Below are 24,476 nucleotides of genomic sequence, written 5' to 3' on the forward strand. Positions count from 1 at the left end.
ACCCAGCTATACCGCACTATACACCCAACCATAACGCACTGTACACCCAACCATACCGCACTATACACCCAGCTATACCGCACTGTACACCCGACTGTACCACACTGTACACCCGACTGTACCGCACTTTACCCCCAGCTATATCGCACTATACACCTGGCCATACCGCACTGTACCCCCAGCTATATCGCACTATACACCTGGCCATACCGCACTATACACCCGACCGTATTGCACTGTACACCCAGCTATACCACACTGTTCACCCGACTGTATTGCACTATACACCCAGCTATACCACACTGTACACCCGACCATACCTCACTATACACCCAACTGTACCATACTGTACACCCAGCTATACCACACTGTACACCCGACCATACCTCACTATACACCCAACTGTACCATACTGTACACCCAGCTATACCACACTGTACACCCGACCGTACCACACCATACGCCTAGCCATCCGCACTGTAGCCGCACTATACACCGACCGTACCGCACTGTACACCCAGCTATACCACACTGTACACCTGACTGTACCACACTGTACACCCAACTGTACCGCACTGTACACCCGACCATACCTCACTGTACACCCAGCTATACCGCACTGTACACTCTTCTGTACCGCACGATACGCCCATCTGTACCATACAATACACCTGACTGTACCGCATACTAAACTCTACAGACTCTACAGACTAACACTTATAACCGTACAATACACCTGACTGTACAGACTAACACATAACTGTACTATACATCTGACTGTACAGAACACCACAACTGTACAATACACCTAACTGTACAGAACAACACATCTTAACTGTACAATACACCTGACTGTATAACTGTGCAATACACCTGACTGTAGAGAACAATACATCTAACTGTGCCGTATGCCGGGGGAGCTATGCGGTATTGTACATTTAACTGTACAATACAATTTGACTGTATAGCTGTACAATACATCTGACTGTATAACTGAACAACACATCTAAATGTACAATAAACCTGACTGTATAACTGTACTATACACCTGACTCTACAGAACAATACATCAAACTGTACAATACACCTGACTGTACCATACACTGATTGTATAACTGTACAAGACACCTGACTGTAGAGAACAATACATCTAACTGTACAATACACCTGACTGTACAATACACCTGACTGTACCATACACTGATTATATAACTGTACAATACACCTGACGGTAGAGAACAATACATCTAACTGTACAATATACCTGACTGTGTAACTGTACAGACCAACACATAACTGTACAATACACCTGACTGTACAGAACAATACACCTGACTGTATAACTGTACAATACAACTGTACAGACCAACACATCTAACTGTACAATACACCGGACTGTATTCTGTACAATACACCTGACTGTACAGAAAAACACAAAACAATACATCTAACTGTGCCTTATGCCGGGGTAGCTATGCGGTGTTGTGGCAGCTGCGTGGGTGTAGAGTAACTTGGGCCCTTGTCACGGTGGCCAGGAGTGGTGTTTGAACCTACTCCAGACAAATGGGTCCTGAGCAGTAGCGTAATTTGGTGGGGGCAGAGGGGGCGGTCGCTCCCGGGCCCACACAGGCAGGGGGCCCACTGATGATTTCACCAGTTAATGCTGTCCGCAAAAGCTATTGCTTATGCAGACAGACTTAACAAATGTCTATTGGCTGTAGGTGGCCCCTGGCCAGCAACCAGAGCTCCTGGGGGGCCCATACGGCTACCGAATGTTGTGCCTGATTCGAAGAGAACATAGGGTTGAATGAGGCACAGTGATTAAAAAGGCTCTCCACCCTACCAATCACTGTTGTGGCCACAAGAGGCTGTTCCCTCCCTTAGAGCTGTGGGACCTCAGTGATGTCAGTTGTGTGCTTACAGAGCAGGGAGAGAGTTGACATCAGAAGACTACAGTACTGCAACCGCACAGCAGGTAAGTATGGCTTTTTTCCTTAATTATAGAGGAGGAGACCTATGTGGGTGGGTGGGGCTAACTCCTGGAAAGGATGTTACCTATGGGGGTTGTGGTATGGGATGTGCTGGCTAATTGAAAAGAGGGTACCTAATTTTGAGGTACATTTGGTGGTGGTGGTGGGGTGTCTAACCACCAGGAGGATTACCAGGGAGATTACCGCTGGGGAAGGGGGTGGCTGCATGAGGAATAGATACTGGGGGGATTACCTACATGAGATGGTGCTGGAGGGGATGCCTACATGGAGAATAATACCTTCTATATGAGGGCCCTAACTACTACTATATGGTAACTGAGGGAAATAATAACTATATTGGGCCACAGAAGGTCTAACTACCATATGGATGCACAGAGAAGCTGAATTTCACATGAAGGTACAGAGGGGCCTGACTACTATATGGGGGTGCACAGGGAGGGTCTGTCTTCTACATGGAGGTAAAGGGGGGATAATCTAATATGTTAGGGTATAAATGGTGGTCTTTTTACTATATGAGAGCATAGAAGGAACTACACTCAGCGGCCACTTTATTAGGTACACCATGCTAGTAACGGGTTGGACCCCCTTTTGCCTTCAGAACTGCCCCAATTCTTGGTGGCATAGATACAACAAGGTGCTGGAAGCTTCCTCAGAGATTTTGGTCCATAGTGACATGATGACATCACACAGTTGCCGCAGATTTGTCGGCTGCACATCCATGATGCCAATCTCCCGTTCCACCACATCCCAAAGATGCTCTATTGGATTGAGATCTGGTGACTGTGGAGGCCATTGGAGTACAGTGACCTCATTGTCATGTTCAAGAAACCAGTCTGAGATGATTCTAGCTTTATGACATGGCGCATTATCCTGCTGAAAGTCGCCATCAGATGTTGGGTCCATTGTGGTCATAAAGGGATGGACATGGTCAGCAACAATACTCAGGTAGGCTGTGGCGTTGCATCGATGCTCAATTGGTACCAAGGGGCCCAAAGAGTGCCAAGAAAATATTCCCCCCACCATGACACCACCACCACCAGCCTGAACCGTTGATACAAGGCAGGATGGATCCATGCTTTCATGTTGTTGACGCCAAATTCTGACCCTACCATCCGAATGTCGCAGCAGAAATCGAGACTCATCAGACCAGGCAACGTTTTTCCAATCTTCTACTGTCCAATTTCGATGAGCTTGTGCAAATTGTAGCCTCAGTTTCCTGTTCTTAGCTGAGCGGAGTGGCACCCGGTGTGGTCTTCTGCTGCTGTAGCCCATCTGCCTCAAAGTTGGCCGTACTGTGCGTTCAGAGATGCTCTTCGGCCTACCTTGGTTGTAACGGTTGGCTATTTGAGTCACTGTTGCCTTTCTATCAGCTGGAACCAATCTACCCATTCTCCTCTGACCTCTGGCATCAACAAGGCATTTCCGCCCACAGAACGGCCGCTCACTGGATGTTTTTTCTTTTTCGGACCATTCTCTGTAAACCCTAGAGATGGTTGTGCGTGAAAATCCCAGTAGATCAGCAGTTTCTGAAATACTCAGACCAGCCCTTCTGGCACCAACAACCATGCCACGTTCAAAGGCCTCAAATCACCTTTCTTCCCCATACTGATGCTCTGTTTGAACTGCAGGAGATTGTCTTGACCATGTCTACATGCCTAAATGCACGGAGTTGCCGCCATGTGATTGGCTGATTAGAAATTAAGTGGTAACGTGCAGTTGGACAGGTGTACCTAATAAAGTGGCCGGTGAGTGTATATGAGGGCTAAAACTGCGTCTAAATACTACATGAGGGCATAAAGTGGGTAACAGTGTAGAGCAATACACATAGGGATGGTGCCTTGGTGAGATGCCTAGAATGTTTGTCTGGCAGAGACGAGGCATCGCCAGGAGAAGTCTGCATGATGGCCGAGCCAGAGGAAAAAGGAAAAGCAAACCACCTAGCAAACACGTCATTACATTTCAGGCGGAGAATACGCCCCCAGTGCTTTGTCTGTTCAAGCCTAATGGGAATTGTAATTTTTAAAAATCTGGAAGGCGGTGAGTTTGACCCCCCTGGTATTAGTCATTATGGTGCGATGGTGGTGTTGAGGTATTACTCGTAAAATTGTCTTATGTTAACTATATATATATAATATTATTTTTTTACACATCCTAAAATTTGCTGCAGTCTTTAACTGTTGTGTGTGCCCCATGCCAGGCCCATAATGGTTGATAATCTATAGTAAATAGATATCATACAGTAATTATACCATTTGGTTATGTTGCAGTAGTCTGGCTTTTTTGTATATAGGTTATTTAGTATAGTTGCCTTAGACTTCATGGGACTATTTATTATTACCTTGCATTTGTACTATACATTTACACTATTGGTACTGCGGGTTCACCCTTCAGGTGTTGCCTCTTTGGTCCCTGACCATCAGCTATGGTGTAGTCCTCATGCTGCCCAATAGAAATTAGACAGATAGATATGAGATAAAGAGATAGAAGAATGGATGGATGACTAATTAGAAAACAAACACAGCGCCATAGCTGCCCCTATGTTGTGTGTGGTATTACAACTTGGTTCCATTCACTTTTAGTGGAACTGATCTGCACTACCACATCCAAGCTTTGGGGGAGAGTGGCGCTGTTTCTGGAAAAAGATAGCTATGTTTTTGTAATGCTGGATAACCCCTTTAATTTGTAGATGGTTATATATGTGAGATGTAGAAAGTCTTTCCCACTGTTCTCAGTCCCTGTTCACTATAAATAATGGAGTAGAAAATACCCTTTATTATTCGGAAAGCATCGTCATCTATTGAGGTTCCCTATGGGTAACATAATCGGTTGGGGGCCCACTGAGACTCGCTCGCCCCCCCCTAGGCTGAACCCCTAGCTACGCCCCTGGTCCTGAGTTGAGGTTTGAATAACCTAAGTGTGAATAGATGTATAGGTGCAGGTGCAACAGTAAGAGACCAGAGTCCAGTAGCTTAACCAGGATAACTTGGTTTACTTGTAAAAACTTCAGTGCAATACAAGTTAAGAACACTTTGAGGAACACTTTGGTGCAGGCAAGAGGTAATGGTAAAGAGTTGTACGAGCAGGGTAGAGTAAAGGAAATGTCCTGAGGGCCCTGTCCATTTAGTAGTGTACTCTGGTGGGATAGCGTAGTGGAGAACAGTAGTAGAAAATACTCGGACTGATGTAAAGATACTCTGATCTGACTGCCTTTTGCCCTATAGTGCTGGATTCCTGTCCTAGTAGGGTAGTACAAGGTCTCAGGAGTTTCCGAGGCTTTCCAGAATACCTGTGTATTACAGTAGGATACTTCAGCTTAGTACACACTATTTGTCCTACTGAGGTCAGTACCTAACTTCAGGGTTACTGCCCTGTCTCTTGTTGAAGGTATCCCTGGCATGGACAAGGTTTTCCTCCTAAGGTTTCTAGCACTGCATGCTAGCTGTAGTCACTGACATAAAAGAAATTTCTCCTTTGTTCCCTGACAAGGGTCCTGGCCTAAATCAGGCCCTGGCTCCACTGCAGCAGGAACTGTGCTCTCTGTGTTTCTCCACTTCTTCTGACATCAAAAAGCCCTCCCACCAGGAACTAGCTCCTTTTTATAGGGGTACCTTTGCTAGCCTAAGATTGGTTGGGCTGTGTGTGGGGCCTTTCACAGTCTGATTCCAGAGTAATGGATCAGGTAATCTGGACGGTTTGGGTGGGGAATCACTAGAGATGAGTGTGACCGCTGTCGCTTTGGCCTGAGTGTTGGTAGCTGTTTCTTTATCGCTTCCTTTATTCCTGTTTGTGTTATGCTGACCTTGGGATCTCAATGTCGTAGAGCCTTGTAATTTTTATATTTCTTGCTACTTTCAGCATTCTGTCTCCCTTGTCTTCATTTGGGTCTTAGCTAGAGATGAGTGAGCATACTCCTCTGAGCTTACTACTCACTTAAGCATTAGGCTACTCGAGAGCACTCAATGTTCAAGTGAGTACTGCATGGTGCTCGAATAGTCTCCTTCCTGCATGTTTGTAGGCTTTAATTAGCAAATAAATAAGCGGAGGAGGGGCTGGGAGATGCTGCTATGCAGCAGACATGTTGGATGTTGGAAAAGCAGTGATTGGCCGGCTGCATCAGGTGACCTGGGTGTATTTAGACACAGGTCAACTGATGCTCTGTTCACTTGCAGCCTGGTAGGAGTCAGGGAGAGATGCTGGAGCAGGGGCAGGAGTGTTATTAGGTAGGTAGGCGAGTAGGTAGACTACTTAAGTCTAATACTCTGTGACCCCAAAAAATGGAATCTGACCGACAGTATATCAGTGGTATACAGTATACAATTACTGGTATACAGATAATACACGTCTAACAAGCCAGCCCTCTTGTTAGCATGTAAAACCAGTGTGTATCCGTGTTATATACTAGGCTTAAGTATGCTTATGCCGCTTTCCAGTGTAAAACTAGTGTGTATACGGTGTATATACTACGCTGAATTGTGCTTTATTTACCCGTGCCCTCACCAATGCCGTTATTGGGACAGTCCACTAAACCACTGACACGTGGACCATTTCCCTGAATGCACACTGGGTGAATGTGGTGGAGGCCAGGAGCCAGACCCCGGGTGGGCACAGGCACTACCAGAGGACTGCAGGCCCTGGCTCTCCCAGGGTGTCCCCAGCAGATTATGCCGCTTTCACCAACCTCTCCTCCTGCCGTACATCCCGCCCGGCCCAGGTTTTCATCCTTGGTTTAGCAGTTTCTGAAATATCCCCTGCTTTGCCAGACTTGCCCCCTAATAGATACTCATACATGTCTGCATTCAAATTCCAAGGGACAGTCTCATCAGAAAATTACTTATTGTTTAAATAAAGTTATGTTAAACATCATTTTAAAGATTTTTTTTTGTGAAGTTTTTCTTTTTTTTACCTATATTATATAATAATCCTGATATCTTGCAGTTCTCATTCTCACCACTGGGGCTAAAACTAAGCTGAGACTTCCTGTTGTGTCTGTGGCTGCAGTAAAGTGATCTTTACAGCATTGCAGCATCATCTAACACCAGTAGATAGAGGAGACAAGTATATGATCCTTTATCCAGGGGCAGGGTGTGTTCTGCCCCGTGTGGCAGGTTCCCTTTATATAGGTTACAGGATTAAATAAGGGTCAGGAGGGAAGGGTCTTCGGAAAAACACTGAACTCAAGAACATGAGGAGACAGGGAGAGGTTACTGGGGGAAACAGCGTGAGGAAATATTACTTTACTGAAAGAGTAGTAGATGCTTGGAGGAAACTTCCAGCAGAGGTGGTTGGTAAATCTATAATAACAGAATGTAACCTGCCTGGTACATACATCTATCTACCTGTCAATCCTGAGACAATAAGAAGGGAAACACTAAAAGAGACGACTAGATGGACCCAATGGCCACACAAAGGATCATTGCATTGTTTGTGTGGCCATTTAATTAGATCGCTAGTGATCACACATACCTTGTTTACATAGGGAGATGTGCGGCCAATAGATTTTACTGCCCGCACAAAAGATACAATCAGACGGTTAGCGGCCATTGAAGTGCTTGGCTGACCGCTGACACCTTTACATGGCCCGTGTAAAAGGGGCTTAAAATGGTTTCAGAAAGTTATATAGCTTTGTAATTTACTCCTATTAAAAAATCTCCAGTCATCCAGTACTTATCAGCTGCTGTATGTCCTGCAGGAAGTGGTGTATTCTCTCCAGTGTGACACAGTGCTCTCTGCTGCCACCTCTGTCCATGTCAGGAACTGTCCAGAGCAGGAGAGGTTTTCTATGGGGATTTGCTGCTGCTCTGGACAGTTCCTGATATGGACAGAGGTGTTAGACTGGAGAGAATACACCACTTCCTGCAGGACATGCAGCAGCTGATAAGTACTGGATGACTGGAGATTTTTAAATAGAAATACAGTACAGACCAAAAGTGTGGACACACCTTCTCATTCAGAGTTTTCTGTATTTTCCTGACTATGAAAATTATAGAATCACACTAGCGGCATCAAAACTCTGAATTTCATATGAGGAATTATACAGTATACTTAAGAAAAAAGTGTGGCCCAATATTCTAGGTTCCTTAGAGCCGCCGCCTTTTGCTGTGATTCCTGTTTTGCACACTCTTGGCATTCTCATGATGAGCTTATAGTCACCGGAAATGGTCTTTCAGCAGTCTTGAAGGAGTTCCCAGAGAGGCTTAGGGTGCGTTTACACAGAAAGATTTATCTGACAGATTTTGGAAGCCAAAGCCAGGAATGGATTTGAAAAGAGGATAGATGCCAGTCTTTCCTTTATGACCTGATCCCTGTTTATAGTCTGTTCCTGGCTTTGGCTTCAAAGATCTGTCAGATAAATCTGTCTGTGTAAACGCACCATAAGGGTCCTATTACACTGAGCGATTTTTAACGATTGCGACTAACAATAAACAAACGCAAACGAGATTGTTTATCGTTAACCTGAAATCGTTCACCATATTACACAGAACGATAATCGTTATTGCGATCGTTACTATGATCGTTTATTCCTTCTGATCCCAGAAAAACAATGAACAATGTGAACGATTAGTGAAAAAACGCGGAACTTGAGTGAACGAATGTGGAATTACAGCGAACGATTAACGATAATTTTAGGTTCAGATCTATATCAACGATCAACGACATACGACCGATTTTCGATTGTTGCCTGCAATTACACAGAACGATTATCATTTAAATTCAAACAATTTAACAAATTTTTGCACGATAATCGTCCCGTGTAATACGGCCCTAACACTTGTTGGTCCTTTTGCCGTCACTCTGCGGTCCTGCTCACCCCAAACCATCTGGATTGGGTTCGGGTCTGGTGACTGAAGGCCAGATCATCTAGTGTAGCCCCCCAATCACTCTCCTCCTGGGTCACATAGCCCCCCATCACTCTCCTCCTGGGTCACATGGCCCCCCATCACTCTCCTCCTGGGTCACATAGCCCCCCATCACTCTCCTCCTGGGTCACATGGCCCCCCATCACTCTCCTCCTGGGTCACATGGCCCCCCATCACTCTCCTCCTGGGTCACATGGCCCCCCAATCACTCTCCTCCTGGGTCACATAGCCCCCCATCACTCTCCTCCTGGGTCACATGGCCCCCCATCACTCTCCTCCTGGGTCACATGGCCCCCATCACTCTCCTCCTGGGTCACATGGCCCCCCATCACTCTCCTCCTGGGTCACATGGCCCCCCAATCACTCTCCTCCTGGGTCACATGGCCCCCCATCACTCTCCTCCTGGGTCACATAGCCCCCCATCACTCTCCTCCTGGGTCACATGGCCCCCATCACTCTCCTCCTGGGTCACATGGCCCCCCATCACTCTCCTCCTGGGTCACATGGCCCCCCATCACTCTCCTCCTGGGTCACATGGCCCCCATCACTCTCCTCCTGGGTCACATAGCCCCCAATCACTCTCCTCCTGGGTCACATGGCCCCCCATCGCTCTCCTCCTGGGTCACATGGCCCCCCATCGCTCTCCTCCTGGGTCACATGGCCCCCCATCGCTCTCCTCCTGGGTCACATGGCCCCCCATCGCTCTCCTCCTGGGTCACATGGCCCCCCATCACTCTCCTCCTGGGTCACATAGCCCCCCATCACTCTCCTCCTGGGTCACATAGCCCCCCATCACTCTCCTCCTGGGTGACATGGCCCCCCATCACTCTCCTCCTGGGTCACATGGCCCCCATCACTCTCCTCCTTGGTCACATGGCTCCCCATCACTCTCCTCCTGGGTCACATGGCCCCCCATCACTCTCCTCCTGGGTCACATGGCTCCCCATCACTCTCCTCCTGGGTCACATGGCCCCCCCATCACTCTCCTCCTGGGTCACATGGCCCCCCATCACTCTCCTCCTGGGTCACATGGCTCCCCATCACTCTCCTCCTGGGTCACATGGCTCCCCATCACTCTCCTCCTGGGTCACATAGCCCCCCCATCACTCTCCTCCTGGGTCACATGGCTCCCCATCACTCTCCTCCTGGGTCACATAGCCCCCCCAATCACTCTCCTCCTGGGTCACATGGCCCCCCCATCACTCTCCTCCTGGGTCACATGGCTCCCCATCACTCTCCTCCTGGGTCACATGGCTCCCCATCACTCTCCTCCTGGGTCACATGGCCCCCCCATCACTCTCCTCCTGGGTCACATGGCTCCCCATCACTCTCCTCCTGGGTCACATGGCTCCCCATCACTCTCCTCCTGGGTCACATGGCCCCCCATCACTCTCCTCCTGGGTCACATGGCTCCCCATCACTCTCCTCCTGGGTCACATGGCCCTTACACAGCCTGGAGGGGTTTGGGGTCATTGTCCTGTTAAAAAATAAATAATGGTCCAACTAAACACAAACCGGATGGAATAGCAGCTGCTGCAATCTACAATTCTCATAGTCATGAAAATACAGAAAACTCTTTAAATGAGAAGGTGTTTTGGTCTGTACTGTATATTACAAATCTCTATAACTTTCTGAAACTAGTTGATTTGAAAGAAAAAGATTTTCTCTGGAGAACCCCTTTAAGAGGCAAAGGCATCCCAGGATCTACAGGAAGCTCTGACCACTACTTAAAGGAGAAGTCAGATGCGGGTCAAAAAATCACTACGGGCAGGGGGTGGGGAGAAACTAAAAAAGCCAATATGCTTGCCACTCCCCGAGCCTGCACTGCCCTGCATCACGGAGCTCCGGGACCCCGCCAGCTGTCATCTTCTCCAAGGTACGTCACGACCTGGGTTCAACGTCACCGACAGATGGGATTTAACCCGCGTCTCACCCCAGTCACTGACTGGCTGAGCGTGGCATCTGTCAGCCGGGTCGTGATGTACCCCTTCCCATAGGAAATACAGGAATGTTTGACCATGGTACGGAGAGGTGGGAGAGAGGGAAAATGGTTATTGAAAATAGATGTCCACCTCTAGATCGTGGTGCAGGAGGCTTCCTTTAGAGAAGGGCACATATGACATCTACAGGGGGGTTCCAGGAGAGCATCACTGTCTAAGATCAGCCCCAGAACAAAAGATGGTGGAACAGGTCTCTAAGAAGCTTGGACCGTAACCACCGTAACCTGGGACCTACAGGAAGGTATCCCCACTACTGAGGTGCAGAAGGTAAAGACAGAGAGGGGCATACATGACATCTACTAAGAGGTGTCAGGAGGAGACCACAACTGTCACGAAAGATCAGGCAGAGAATATGAGAATGTGGAAGATGCCTCTAAAAAGCCCAGCACTTCATCCTGGGACCTACAGGAACCTCTCACCTCTACTGATATCACAGTGCAGGCACTGAGGGGCACACATCCTCTACATGGGGAGTGGGGGACCAGGAGGAAGGAGACCACCACTGTCCACAAAGACCAGCCCAAGAACACAAGATGGTGGAAGACACCTCTAAGAAGTCAAAACTTCATCCTTGAACCTATAGGAAGATCTCATTACTGAAGTCATAATGCAGGAGGCGGCCATTAGAGAAGGGCACACATGACATCTCCACTGTCCAAGATCAGCCCGAGAACACAAGATGGTGGAAGACATCTCTAAGAAGCTTGAACTTCATCTCAGGACCTACAGAAAGCTCTCACCACTACTGAGATCAGAAAGCAGGAGGCAGCCATTGCAGAGCAGAGCATTCATGTTGTCTACATTGGGGGGAGGGGGTGTCAGAAACCACCACTGTCAAAGAAGTTCAGCTCAAGAACATAAAATGGCAGAAAACATCTCTAAGAAGCCAAACCTTTATCACAGGACTTATAGGGAGCTCTCCACTACTAGGGTCACAGCATTACACAAGGCAGCACCCGGAGAGGGACACAAATGACATTAGGATGGGGCCAGGAGAAGACCACCACAGCAAGATCAGCCTGAAGATGGTGGAAAACTTATAGGGGGCTATGACTCCTACCGAGGTCATGGCGCAGATAGCAGCCATAAGATAGAGAACATAAGATAGTGGAAGACATCTCTAGGAAGCCAGAACTTCATGGCGGGGGTAATATTATAATACACAGGATGTGACCCTAGACTGTTATAATATGGAGGAGGTGATGTTATACACAGGATATTATCTTCTATTATAGATAGACAAACCTATGTTAAACCATGTAATTTTAGACTGTGATCTTTTAGGACAGGATCCTACTTTGCTGTGTAAAGTTTGCGCCCCCCCCCCCCCCCCCCCTTATGATCTAATAGAGGTTCTGACCTTGCAGTTGATAAAGCCTCCTTCTTCCCTCTCCAGACTCTTCTTCTTCAAGTTCTATATTCTATTCAGAATACGTAGTGACCAGGCAACTTTCTCAGACACCGTTGTCCAGACTGTATATTCCATGACCCAAAGGCTTCGTCAGTGACCTGGATCCAGGTTGTATACTTCCTCACAAGATGCAATGAGCCGTGACCTCCTCAGGGACCCAGAACCAGGTTGTATATTCCTTTGGGGGACACAGGGACCAGTGACTTCCTCAGTGACCGGGATCAAGGTTGTGTATTCCTCCAGAAGATGCACTGAACACTGATCTCCTCAGGGACTCAAATCCAGGTCGTATATTCCTTATGGAAAATGCAGTGACCGGTGACCACCCCTCAATCCAGGTCGTATATTCCTCCTAGGACATGCGGTGACCATTGACTACCCCCCAATCCAGGTCCAGGTTGTATATTCCTCCTAGGACATGCGGTGAACATTGACTACCCCCCAAGCCAGGTCTAGGTCATATATTCCTTCTAGGACAGGCAGTGACCTGTCACTTCCCCGAGGTCCAGGTTGTATATTCCTTATGTGACATATGGTGACCGATGACTACTCCCTAATCCAGGTCCAGGTTGTATATTCCTTCTAGGACGCACAGTGACCGATGACTTCCCCCAGATCAGGGTTGTATATTCCTTGTAGGACACGCGGTGACCAGTCTCTTCCCCCAGATCAGGGTTGTATATTCCTTGTAGGACACGCAGTGACCAGTCTCTTCCCCCAGATCAGGGTTGTATATTCCTTGTAGGACACACGGTGACCAGTCTCTTCCCCTAGATGAGGGTTGTATATTCCTTGTAGGACACGCCGTGACCAGTCTCTTTCCCGAGATCAGGGTTGTATATTCCTTGTAGGACACACGTGACCAGTCTCTTCCCCTAGATTAGGGTTGTATATTCCTTGTAGGACACGAGGTGACCAGTCTCTTTCCCGAGATCAGGGTTGTATATTCCTTGTAGGACACACGGTGACCAGTCTCTTCCCCCAGATCAGGGTTGTATATTCCTTGTAGGACACGCCGTGACCAGTCTCTTTCCCGAGATCAGGGTTGTATATTCCTTGTAGGACACGAGGTGACCAGTCTCTTCCCCCAGATCCAGGTTTTATATTCCTTGTAGGACACGCAGTGACCAGTCTCTTCCCCTAGATGAGGGTTGTATATTCCTTGTAGGACACGCCGTGACCAGTCTCTTCCCTTAGATGAGGGTTGTATATTCCTTGTAGGACACGCGATGACCAGTCTCTTCCACCAGATCAGGGTTGTATATTCCTTGTAGGACACGAGGTGACCAGTCTCTTTCCCGAGATCAGGGTTGTATATTCCTTGTAGGACACACGGTGACCAGTCTCTTCCCCCAGATGAGGGTTGTATATTCCTTGTAGGACACAAGGTGACCAGTCTCTTCCCCCAGATGAGGGTTGTATATTCCTTGTAGGACAAACGGTGACCAGTCTCTTTCCCGAGATCAGGGTTGTATATTCCTTGTAGGACACGAGGTGACCAGTCTCTTCCCCCAGATGAGGGTTGTATATTCCTTGTAGGACACGAGGTGACCAGTCTCTTCCCCCAGATGAGGGTTGTATATTCCTTGTAGGACACAAGGTGACCAGTCTCTTTCCCCAGATCAGGGTTGTATATTCCTTGTAGGACACGAGGTGACCAGTCTCTTCCCCCAGATGAGGGTTGTATATTCCTTGTAGGACACGAGGTGACCAGTCTCTTCCCCCAGGTGTGCAGTACTGAGCAGGGAGCAGAGGTGTGCACGGCCGTCCTCACCTGGGAGCAGCAGGAATCTGAGGAGCAGGCAGACACTTGTGCAGACTCTCACACACCTCTCCTGTTGTAATCCCCCGAGCAAAGAGAAGGAGGCAGTGACGGGACAGCTGCAGCTATGGGCTCTCCACCATGCCAGCAGCCCAACTCTTCCCAGACCTGTGCCCAGTACCAGCTAGCTGCCCACTGTCATCCTGCAGCTCCGGGGCACAGGACTCAACATTTGGAAACAAATATCTCACCCCCAGCAATGTCCCCTGCTCATCACACAGTCCTCCGGGAGCCCCCCACCCCTCCCAGTGCTGTAACTGGAGATGCCTATTGTTCCCTATATTTGACAGGAGATCAGAGGGAGCAGGAGGCGGGTGGCAGAGGGTGGCGTGCGCCTGTGTTTGGCTAGTGCCTCATTCCCCACATACTCAGGATTTCTCAGGAATAGTAGAGCCGTGAAGATTGCTCCAGGAGAACCCCAGGGTGACCGATCCGTCGCCACAGAGAAAGGTCCCTGCCAGTCATCACCAGGGCACCATCTGTGGAGGGCAGGTCCAGCCTGGGGCCATACACACAGCCTGGTCTAGCTGATGCCAACTGCTGGGTTCTGTCATGTCATCTTCATCAGGTCAAGGTTCATGTATGAGTCACAATCTGTGACCCTGACACCGCCTGACAGAGTATAGAGGGAATCCTCTAAATGAGACACTGGCATAAGGAAAAGTCAAGGCAACGCAGCTCTGACCAACAGGCCTCATGTCATGTGTAACAACTTCTGACCAGCCATCAAGGTTATCACAGCGGGTCTCACTGCCAAGACCCACAGAGATCCTGAGATACACAGGTGATGTCATTATACCCATCAGGTAGTATCACAGGTGATGTCATCATACCCATCAGGTAGTATCACAGGTGATATATAATTATACCCATCAGGTAGTATCACAGGTGAAATATCATTATACCCATCAGGTAGTATCACAGGTGATATCATTATACCCATCAGGTAGTATCACAGGCGATATATAATTATACCCATCAGGTAGTATCACAGGTGATATATAATTATACCCATCAGGTAGTATCACAGGTGATATATCATTATACCCATCAGGTAGTATCACAGGTGATATCATTATACCCATCAGGTAGTATCACAGGTGATGTCATCATACCCATCAGGTAGTATCACAGGTGATATATAATTATATCCATCAGGTAGTATCACAGGTGATATCATTATATCCATCAGGTAGTATCACAGGTGATGTCATTATACCCATCAGGTAGTATCACAGGTGATATCATTATACCCATCAGGTAGTATCACAGGTGATGTCATTATACCCATCAGGTAGTATCACAGGTGATGTCATTTTACCCATCAGGATTTATCACAGGTGATATCATTATACCCATCAGGTAGTATCACAGGTGATATAATTATACCCATCAGGTAGTATCACAGGTGATATAATTATACCCATCAGGTAGTATCACAGGTGATGTCATCAAACCCATCAGGTAGTATCACAGGTGATATCATTATACCCATCAGGTAGTATCACAGGTGATGTCATCATACCCATCAGGTAGTATCACAGGTGATATCATTATACCCATCAGGTAGTATCACAGGTGACATCATTATACCCATCAGGTAGTATCACAGGTGATATCAGTATACCCATCAGGTAGTATCACAGGTGATGTCATCATACTCATCAGGTAGTATCACAGGTGACATCATTATACCCATCAGGTAGTATCACAGGTGATATCATTATACACATCGGGTAGTATCACAGGTGATATCATTATACTCATCAGGTAGTATCACAGGTGATGTCATTATACCCATCAGGTAGTATCACAGGTGATATATCATTATACTCATCAGGTAGTATCACAGGTGATATCATTATACCCATCAGGTAGTATCACAGGTGATATATTATTATACCCATCAGGTAGTATCACAGGTGATATCATTATATCCATCAGGTAGTATCACAGGTGATATCATTATACTTATCAGGTAGTATCACAGGTGATATCATTATACACATCGGGTAGTATCACAGGTGATATATCATTATACTCATCAGGTAGTATCACAGGTGATATCATTATACCCATCAGGTAGTATCACAGGTGATGTCATCATACCCATCAGGTAGTATCACAGGTGATATCATTATACCCATCAGGTAGTATCACAGGTGATATCAGTATACCCATCAGGTAGTATCACAGGTGATGTCATTATACCCATCAGGTAGTATCACAGGTGATATATCATTATACTCATCAGGATATATCACAGGTGATATCATTATACCCATCAGGTAGTATCACAGGTGATATCATTATACCCATCAGGTAGTATCACAGGTGATATCATTATATCCATCAGGTAGTATCACAGGTGATATCATTATACTTATCAGGTAGTATCACAGGTGATATCATTATACACATCGGGTAGTATCACAGGTGATATATCATTATACTCATCAGGTAGTATCACAGGTGATATATTATTATACCCATCAGGTAGTATCACAGGTGATATCATTATATCCATCAGGTAGTATCACAGGTGATATCATTATACTTATCAGGTAGTATCACAGGTGATATCATTATACACATCGGGTAGTATCACAGGTGATATATCATTATACTCATCAGGTAGTATCACAGGTGATATCATTATACCCATCAGGTAGTATCACAGGTGATGTCATCATACCCATCAGGTAGTATCACAGGTGATATCATTATACCCATCAGGTAGTATCACAGGTGATATCAGTATACCCATCAGGTAGTATCACAGGTGATGTCATTATACCCATCAGGTAGTATCACAGGTGATATATCATTATACTCATCAGGTAGTATCACAGGTGATATCATTATACCCATCAGGTAGTATCACAGGTGATATATTATTATACCCATCAGGTAGTATCACAGGTGATATCATTATATCCATCAGGTAGTATCACAGGTGATATCATTATACTTATCAGGTAGTATCACAGGTGATATCATTATACACATCGGGTAGTATCACAGGTGATATATCATTATACTCATCAGGTAGTATCACAGGTGATATCATTATACCCATCAGGTAGTATCACAGGTGATGTCATCATACCCATCAGGTAGTATCACAGGTGATATCATTATACCCATCAGGTAGTATCACAGGTGATATCAGTATACCCATCAGGTAGTATCACAGGTGATGTCATTATACCCATCAGGTAGTATCACAGGTGATATATCATTATACTCATCAGGATATATCACAGGTGATATCATTATACCCATCAGGTAGTATCACAGGTGATATCATTATACCCATCAGGTAGTATCACAGGTGATATCATTATACTCATCAGGTAGTATCACAGGTGATATATCATTATACTCATCAGGTAGTATCACAGGTGATATCATTATACCCATCAGGTAGTATCACAGGTGATATATTATTATACCCATCAGGTAGTATCACAGGTGATATCATTATATCCATCAGGTAGTATCACAGGTGATGTCATTATACCCATCAGGAAGTATCGCAGGTGATATCATTATACACATCGGGTAGTATCACAGGTGATATCATTATACTCATCAGGTAGTATCACAGGTGATATCATTATACCCATCTGGTAGTATCACAGGTGATATATAATTATACCCATCAGGTAGTATCACAGGTGATATCATTATACCCATCTTGTAGTATCACAGGTGATATATAATTATACCCATCTGGTAGTATCACAGGTGATATCATTATACTCATCAGGTAGTATCACAGGTGATGTCATTATACCCATCAGGTAGTATCACAGGTCATGTCATTTTACCCATCAGGATATATCACAGGTGATATCATTATACCCATCAGGTAGTATCACAGGTGATATCATTATACCCATCAGGTAGTATCACAGGTGATGTCATTATACACATCAGGTAGTATCACAGGTGATATCATTATACTCATCAGGTATTATCACAGGTGATATATCATTATACTCATCAGGTAGTATCACAGGTGATATCATTATACCCATCAGGTAGTATCACAGGTGATGTCATTATACCCATCAGGTAGTATCACAGGTGATATATAATTATACCCATCGGGTAGTATCACAGATGATATATAATTATACCCATCAGGTAGTATCACAGGTCATGTCATTTTTACCATCAGGATATATCACAGGTGATATCATTATACCCATCAGGTAGTATAACAGGTGATATATAATTATACCCATCAGGTAGTATCACAGGTGATATATAATTATACCCATCAGGTAGTATCACAGGTGATATCATTATACTCATCAGGTAGTATCACAGGTGATATCATTATACTCATCAGGTAGTATCACAGGTGATATCATTATACCCATCAGGTAGTATCACAGGTGATATCATTATACTCATCAGGTAGTATCATAGGTGATATCATTATACCCATCAGGTAGTATCACAGGTGATATATAATTATACCCATCAGGTAGTATCACAGGTGATATATAATTATACCCATCAGGTAGTATCAAAGGTGATATCATTATACCCATCAGGTTGTATCACAGGTGATATCATTATACCCATCAGGTAGTATCACAGGTGATATCATTATACCCATCAGGGTATAACATGTTCAATCAAAGCGATAAGAACAGCACGGCCTCCTCTTTATCGTGCTGTGTAATACGGCCCTGATACTCTGTAAGGAATAAGAGGAGGGGTCCTGACCATAGGAGCTGATACTCTGTAAGGAATAAGAGGAGGGGTCCTGACCATAGGAGCCGATACTCTGTAAGGAATAGGAGGAGGGGTCCTGACCATAGGAGCCGATACTCTGTAAGGAATAGGAGGAGGGGTCCTGACCATAGGAGCCGATACTCTGTAAGGAATAGGAGGAGGGGTCCTGACCATAGGAGCCGATACTCTGTAAGGAATAAGAGGAAGGGTCCTGACCATAGGAGCTGATACTCTGTAAGGAATAGGAGGGGTCCTGACCATAGGAGCTGATACTCTGTAAGGAATAGGAGGAGGGGTCCTGACCATAGGAGCCGATACTCTGTAAGGAATAAGAGGAGGGGTCCTGACCATACACAATATATAGAGGATCCCCAGCACTATCTGCTATGTGCTTAGGATGGTCTGTAGTCTGGGAGGGACACATACTGCTTAGACCCCCACAGTTCCTTCAGCTGTGTGACCCCGGGGTGTGACACGTGTAGGAGGTTAGTCGCGGGTGCGGATCAGCTGGTACATGACCTTGTATACCTGCCTATCAGGATCAGCAGGGGGCGGCGGAGCAGCTGCCCTCAGCTGTGACACGTGCCAGACTGACATCTGATCTCCCTGAAGTCTCTCCGGGATATTTCACATCTTAGGTGGAAGTGTCACAAAAACATCTGAAGGTCCTCAAGATCTGATGACTCCAACAATAGAAAACAATGATGTATGAGGTGTAAGATATGACGTATGGTATGTGGTGTATGGTATGAGGTGTATGGTATGAGGTACAAGGTATGGGGTGTAAGGTATGACGTATGGTATGAGGTGTAAGGTATGGGGTGTATGGTATGAGGTGTATGGTATGATGTGTATAGTATGGGGTCGAAGGTATGAGGTGTATGGTATGAGGTGTAAGGTATGAGGTGTATGGTATGAGGTGTAAGGTATGAGGTGTAAGGTATGAGGTGTATGGTATGAGGTGTATGGTATGGGGTGTAAGGTATGAGGTGTATGGTATGAGGTGTATGGTATGAGGTGTAAAGTATGAGGTAAGGTATGAGGTGTATGGTATGAGGTGTATGGTATGGGGTGGAAGGTATGAGGTGTATGGTATGAGGTGTATGGTATGGGGTGTAAGGTATGAGGTGTAAGGTATGAGGTGTAAGGTATGAGGTGTATGGTATGAGGTGTAAGGTATGAGGTGTATGGTATGAGGTGTAAGGTATGGGGTGTAAGGTATGAGGTGTATGGTATGAAGTGTATGGTATGGGGTGTAAGGTATGAGGTGTATGGTATGAGGTACAAGGTATGGGGTGTAAGGTATGAGGTGTATGGTATGAGGTACAAGGTATGGGGTGTAAGGTATGACGTATGGTATGAGGTGTAAGGTATGGGGTGTATGGTATGAGGTGTATGGTATGATGTGTATAGTATGGGGTCGAAGGTATGAGGTGTATGGTATGAGGTGTAAGGTATGAGGTGTATGGTATGAGGTGTATGGTATGGGGTGTAAGGTATGAGGTGTAAGGTATGAGGTGTATGGTATGAGGTGTATGGTATGAGGTGTAAAGTATGAGGTAAGGTATGAGGTGTATGGTATGAGGTGTATGGTATGGGGTGGAAGGTATGAGGTGTATGGTATGAGGTGTATGGTATGGGGTGTAAGGTATGAGGTGTATGGTATGAGGTGTAAGGTATGAGGTGTATGGTATGAGGTGTAAGGTATGGGGTGTAAGGTATGAGGTGTATGGTATGAGGTGTATGGTATGGGGTGTAAGGTATGAGGTGTATGGTATGAGGTGTATGGTATGAGGTGTAAGGTATGACGTGAAAGGTATGAGGTGTATGGTATGAGGTACAAGGTATGGGGTGTAAGGTATGAGGTGTATGGTATGATGTGTATGGTATGAGGTGTATGGTATGAGGTGTATGGTATGAGGTGTATGGTATGAGGTGTAAGGTATGAGGTGTATGGTATGATGTGTATGGTATGGGGTGTAAGGTATGAGGTGTATGGTATGAGGTGTAAGGTATGGGGTGTAAGGTATGATGTGTATGGTATGAGGTGTAGGGTATGAGGTGTAAGGTATGAGGTAAGGTATGATGTGTATGGTATGGGGTGGAAGGTATGAGGTGTATGGTATGGGGTGTAAGGTATAAGGTGTAAGGTATGAGGTGTATGGTATGAGGTGTAAGGTATGAGGTGTATGGTATGATGTGTATGGTATGGGGTGTAAGGTATGAGGTGTATGGTATGGGGTGTAAGGTATGGGGTGTAAGGTATGATGTGTATGGTATGAGGTGTAGGGTATGAGGTGTAAGGTATGAGGTAAGGTATGATGTGTATGGTATGGGGTGGAAGGTATGAGGTGTATGGTATGAGGTGTATGGTATGGGGTGTAAGGTATGAGGTGTAAGGTATGAGGTGTAAGGTATGAGGTGTATGGTATGATGTGTATGGTATGAGGTGTATGGTATGAGGTGTATGGTATGTGGTGTATGGTATGAGGTGTATGGTATGAGGTGTAAGATATGAGGTGTATGGTATGTGGTGTAAGGTATGAGGTGTAAGGTATGATGTGTATGGTATGGGGTGTATGGTATGAGGTGTAAGGTATGATGTGTATGGTATGGGGTGTATGGTATGAGGTGTAAGGTATGAGGTGAAAGGTATGTGGTGTATGGTATGAGGTGTATGGTATGGGGTGTATGGTATGGGGTGTAAGGTATGAGGTGTAAGGTATGAGGTGTATGGTATGAGGTGTAAGGTATGAGGTGTAAGGTATGAGGTGTATGGTATGAGGTGTAAGGTATGAGGTAAGGTATGAGGTGTAAGGTATGAGGTGTAAGGTATGAGGTAAGGTATGATGTGTATGGAATGGGGTGGAAGGTATGAGGTGTATGGTATGAGGTGTATGGTATGGGGTGTAAGGTATGAGGTGTAAGGTATGAGGTGTAAGGTATGAGGTGTAAGGTATGAGGTGTAAGGTATGACGTGAAAGGTATGGGGTGTAAGGTATGAGGTGTAAGGTATGAGGTGTATGGTATGAGGTGTAAGGTATGAGGTAAGGTATGAGGTGTATGGTATGGGGTGTAAGGTATGAGGTGTAAGGTATGACGTGAAAGGTATGGGGTGTAAGGTATGAGGTGTATGGTATGGGGTGGAAGGTATGAGGTGTATGGTATGTGGTGTATGGTATGAGGTGTATGGTATGGGGTGTAAGGTATGAGGTGTAAGGTATGAGGTGTATGGTATGAGGTGTAAGGTATGAGGTAAGGTATGAGGTGTATGGTATGGGGTGTAAGGTATGAGGTGTAAGGTATGACGTGAAAGGTATGGGGTGTAAGGTATGAGGTGTATGGTATGAGGTGTATGGTATGTGGTGTATGGTATGTGGTGTATGGTATGAGGTGTAAGGTATGAGGTGTAAGGTATGAGGTGTAAGGTATGATATGTATGGTATGGGGTGTATGGTATGAGGTGTAAGGTATGATGTGTATGGTATGGGGTGTATGGTATGTGGTGTAAGGTATGAGGTGAAAGGTATGTGGCGTATGGTATGAGGTGTATGGTATGGGGTGTATGGTATGAGGTGTATGGTATGGGGTGTATGGTATGGGGTGTAAGGTATGAGGTGTAAGGTATGAGGTGTAAGGTATGAGGTGTATGGTATGGGGTGTATGGTATGAGGTGTAAGGTATGATGTGTATGGTATGGGGTGTATGGTATGAGGTGTAAGGTATGAGGTGTATGGTATGAGGTGTAAGGTATGAGGTGTAAGGTATGAGGTGTATGGTATGGGGTGTATGGTATGGGGTGTAAGGTATGAGGTGTAAGGTATGAGGTGTAAGGTATGAGGTGTATGGTATGATGTGTATGGTATGAGGTGTATGGTATGAGGTGTATGGTATGGGGTGTAAGGTATGAGGTGAAAGGTATGAGGTGTATGGTATGTGGTGTATGGTATGGGGTGTATGGTATGAGGTGTAAGGCATGATGTGTATGGTATGGGGTGTATGGTATGAGGTGTAAGGTATGAGGTGTATGGTATGAGGTGTAAGGTATGAGGTGTAAGGTATGATGTGTATGGTATGGGGTGTATGGTATGAGGTGTAAGGTATGATGTGTATGGTATGGGGTGTATGGTATGTGGTGTAAGGTATGACGTATGGTATGAGGTGTAAGGGCCCTATTCCACCGGATGATGATCGTTCGCATAATCGTTAACGATCTCAAACGACCGCTATTGCAAAAGACCTGAAACTCATTTCCATGGAACGATAATCGTTACTTATGATCGTATTTGCGATCGTTTGTTTCTTCGATATTTCTTCGCTATTGCGTTCGTATATACTGCGAACGACCGAACGACGTCTTATTCAATGCGAACGATTTGCGAACTACCAACGATAAAAATAGGTCCAGGTCTTATAAAGCGATCAACGATTTCTCATTCGGTCGTTAATGGTTAACTGCATTTCAACCAAACGATTATCGTTTAGATTCGAACGATTTAACGATAATCTGAACGATAATCGTCCGGTGGAATAGGGCCCTTAGGTATGACATATGGTATAGTGTATGGTATAAGCACCTTGTCAGTGACAATGACTTTCGCTTGTTATTCTGGAGAGTTCTCGGCACGAAGGATGTACAAATGTGTATTACTTGGTTACTAGCCACCAGGGACACTACCACAAGATCCTATCAGCAACATTTGGCAGCCGGGTGTGCTGCTCACAAGTAACCTGGCCATTACGTCCTTGTAGAAGTGTCAGATTAACCCCTGCATTTCAGGCAGATTCCTTATAATAAAGCTGTAAATGGGCGAGCATCGCGACCCCGAAATTATATCACACGTTATAAGGTAGAACCGTCCCTGAGGACCCTGGACACGTCAGAGAGAAGTCAACAACTGGTCACCGGTGTGTGTGTAGCCACGACGCCACCTACAACTGCATGGGGGAAGCGTCAAGACACCTGCACCCGACTGCGCATCCCACCTCCGGAGCCAAGACAACTAACCAGCAGCTGGATGTCCCCATATTTAAAGACAATGAGGAGATCTACTCCCATCCTGTCCCGTAGATGATCAGCAGCTGGATGTCCCCATACTCAGAGACAATGAGGAGATCTACTCCCATCCTGTCCAGTAGATGATCAGCAGCTGGATGTCCCCATACTCAGAGACAATGAGGAGATCTACTCCCATCCTGTCCAGTAGATGATCAGCAGCTGGATGTCCCCATACTCAGAGACAATGAGGAGATCTACTCCCATCCTGTCCCGTAGATGATCAGCAGCTGGATGTCCCCATACTCAGAGACAATGAGGAGATCTACTCCCATCCTGTCCAGTAGATGATCAGCAGCTGGATGTCCCCATACTCAGAGACAATGAGGAGATCTACTCCCATCCTGTCCCATAGATGATCAGCAGCTGGATGTCCCCATACTCAGAGACAATGAGGAGATCTACTCCCATCCTGTCCAGTAGATGATCAGCAGCTGGATGTCCCCATACTCAGAGACAATGAGGAGATCTACTCCCATCCTGTCCCGTAGATGATCAGCAGCTGGATGTCCCCATACTCAGAGACAATGAGGAGATCTACTCCCATCCTGTCCAGTAGATGATCAGCAGCTGGATGTCCCCATACT

The 24,476-nt window shown here is 45.9% G+C and overlaps 1 protein-coding gene across 3 annotated transcripts in view; it reads right to left on the minus strand.

Moving 5' to 3' along the window:
• DLK2 (delta like non-canonical Notch ligand 2) overlaps window positions 1–24,476 on the minus strand; it is a 49,907-nt gene that overhangs the window by 16,078 nt on the left and 9,353 nt on the right. Inside the window, exon 1 of one of the 3 annotated variants that reach the window (XM_069955469.1) lies at window positions 12,209–14,024. The exons of the other annotated variants lie outside the window; for them this stretch is intronic. The gene's annotated coding sequence lies outside the window, so the exon portion shown is untranslated. Of the gene's footprint in view, window positions 1–12,208; window positions 14,025–24,476 lie in introns of those variants that run through there. 3 annotated transcript variants of the gene reach the window in all.

Source organism: Dendropsophus ebraccatus, chromosome 15, assembly GCF_027789765.1.
Source record: "Dendropsophus ebraccatus isolate aDenEbr1 chromosome 15, aDenEbr1.pat, whole genome shotgun sequence".
In the NCBI taxonomy this organism is placed as follows: domain Eukaryota; kingdom Metazoa; phylum Chordata; class Amphibia; order Anura; family Hylidae; genus Dendropsophus; species Dendropsophus ebraccatus.